The following is a 2,941-nucleotide window of genomic DNA, read 5'->3' as shown; positions in this document are numbered from 1 at the left end:
TGATCTTGATAGTCCCCTGTAGCTTCCCTTCAAGTTTCGTGCGAATCCGATATGATTTGCATGGTAAATAGGCGTGATGACTGTAGAGCTGTGTAGAAGGACATAGGTAGATTACTTGGCTTTAGTGCGTTTGATTTTCTTGTAGAGTTAGTAGTTGCATCTTCAAGTTCACTTCATTAGATTGACACCCTAGTGAGTTTCCATGCCTCATTCGAGTCGCTTCCCTGGTATTGATATTTATGTTGATTCTTGAAGGCTATGCTATGGACGTCCGTCGCGGCGACCCGCAAACAGGGGGTCTCATCACTGGCTTGAGCAGTCTGTCAAGGGATCCAAAGCTACTCCTTCTCTACATGCTCTAGGGGAACGCATCTCAAGCGAGGAATTCCCCTTTTGCACTTAGCGCAAGAGCAAGGGAGTTTATTCTTGAGCCAACGATCACGTTCCAGACCATACGAAGAACCACGATTGTTCCAATCTTCCTGCACGCATGGAATGGGGTTACATTTTTAGAATCTTCATAAATACTGATGGGACCTACAAATAAACAGTTCATAGATTCTATAACACCTTAATTTTCAATAGTGATAACACTAAATGAATATTTGAAAATAAATAACTATTCATGAATGCTACAAATAAATCAATTGTAGCGACCCTAACCTCAAGATTTTCAATAGTGACATGACTTGGTGATTATTAAAAAATGAAAAAATGAAAAAATAAAACAAAATAATTATTTAAAAAAATTAAAGGTGTACAAAAACGACGTTGAAGGGATTGGAGGTTGGTAAAAAGAGATATACACTACATCCACTCCCCGGAAACATCCCTTTTATTGTACACGATAATAGACACAATGGTATCTCATGGAATTCAAAAGACTAACAGCAAGGCATGAAGCTAATTCAGCATGCCCTATTGTTCTTCCTCTTTCCCCACCATCACACCTACTCTTCACATTGCCCGCCCCAGCGCCCCCCCCCCCCCCTCCTTTCCTATTGTTTTCAACTCTCTCTTCCATACATAAAAAATCAAAAACCACAAATCATACCTCTTGCATGGTTATTACTTGTGATTTGTCTTCAATTTGGTGTCTTCAATTGCCTGCAGAGATAATGCTTCCAATTTAATTGCTTGTGTTAGTTGATTGATTGCGATTAGTGAGAACAAGAGAGAGATCAAGAAAATGAGAGGGAGGTGTGTTTAGAGTGGATAAGCTACTATTGAAGTGGATTAGAGAAGAAAAATGAGAAAAATAGTTAATTTATAAGTAACGTAGATTGTGTATAAAAAAGATAGTAAGAGGAAAAAAATTGAGTCAAGAAAAGAGAAGTGTATAAAAAAGGAGTAAAAAAGACTCTCTTTAAAGTTTAAAAATAAAATGTTAAAACAAATATAAAAAATAAAGTGTCAAAATGTGATTAGGGTTAGGTCTTGGCTAGGGTTTGGGCTTTAGGATTAAGGTTAGGTTTGGGGTAGAGGTTTTAGGGTAGGATTAGGTTTAAGGTAGATAGTTTAGGGTTTAGGGTTAGGGTTGGGTTTTAGGCTAGGCTTTAGGTAGAGAAAGAGAGATAGAGTAAAAGAGGGAGAGGGAAAGAGGGAAATAGGGTTAACTAATTAGAAAAGGAGAGAGGGAGAGGGAGATGGAGAGGGAGAGGAAAGAGGCAGCGAGAGAGAGGGAGAGGGAAAGAGAGACAAAGAGGAAAGAGAGAGAGAGAGAGAGAGAGAGAGAGAGAGAGCGAGAGAGAGAGAGAGAGAGGTAGAGGTGTAGGGTTTAGGGTAGGCTTTAGCCTAGGGTTTAGGTAGAGAGGGAGAGAAAGAGAGGGAAATAGGGTGAGGGTTTAGTATTAGGGTTAGGCTCTAGGTTGAGGTTTAAGCACATATTTAGGAAAATAGGGAAAAATTCACACATTTGGGATGATTCTTTGTGTCTCATGGACTTGAGGTAAGGTTGTATTGTACTAGGTTGTTGCACATATGAAAAATGAGATACAATGTTTAGTGGATGCTTATGAGTCTGCAAGATCCAATATGGTCCATTTTCAACAACCATACTATACACTAGAGTGTTTTTGCACATGTTAGTTTACAAATACACACACACACACACACACACACACACACACACTCACGCGCACATGCACACACACACACACACACACACACACACACACACTCACGCGCACATGCACACACACACACACACACATGCTCATGCACCCAAAAAAAATTCTTCTTCCCACACATGCTTCATTTGATAAAACAATTAAAATGTAAGTTGCAAGAAAAACATGGGTGACTAAAGTGAAAAAAAACACCATTCACATTGAATAAGATTTCTTGAAGATTATAAAGGTGGGATGCCATTATCAATGTTGATAATGACCCTAGCTATGGGTGGACTCATTGGAACCATTGATAGAAGATTACAAAGTTGAAAGGCGAATGCTAAGCAATCATTCCTCTTCATTTGCATTGACATTTGATGGTGCCTCATGTTCATCAAGTTTCACATGACTCTCTTTGGCCTTGAGGATTATTGCCTTTGGAATCTTGATTTTTTCAGGAATTTGTCCACCCTTGGGCTTCCATGCGCAAATGATGCAACTAGTGTCTTCCCAGCGTTGAGGATCATTGATGTTCTCTCTCCAATACTTGTTCCAACAATCCTTGTAAACCTCCACATCACTTGCATTCTTCTTCTTTGAAATTGGTGCCCAGTATTGTATCTTCACTTGAAGATAGGTTGCCAAGTCATTGTTCTGATCATATCTGTTGCTGCCACTCCTAATCAAATTGGGTAATCATTCCTCACCCACAAGGTTGCACAAGTACAAAGTCTCCCTTTGCCACATCAAGAGTTGGGTTGAACTCCTCAGCAAGTTTGTTGCACATTGGACCACAATAGTGGCCCTAGATTATGTCAAGTGCTTCATCT

This window comes from Adiantum capillus-veneris, chromosome 8 (genome assembly GCF_014529385.1).
Source record: "Adiantum capillus-veneris isolate H3 chromosome 8, ASM1452938v2, whole genome shotgun sequence".
NCBI classification, from domain to species: Eukaryota; Viridiplantae; Streptophyta; class Polypodiopsida; order Polypodiales; family Pteridaceae; genus Adiantum; species Adiantum capillus-veneris.
Note: the sequence above shows the minus strand (reverse complement) of the source record.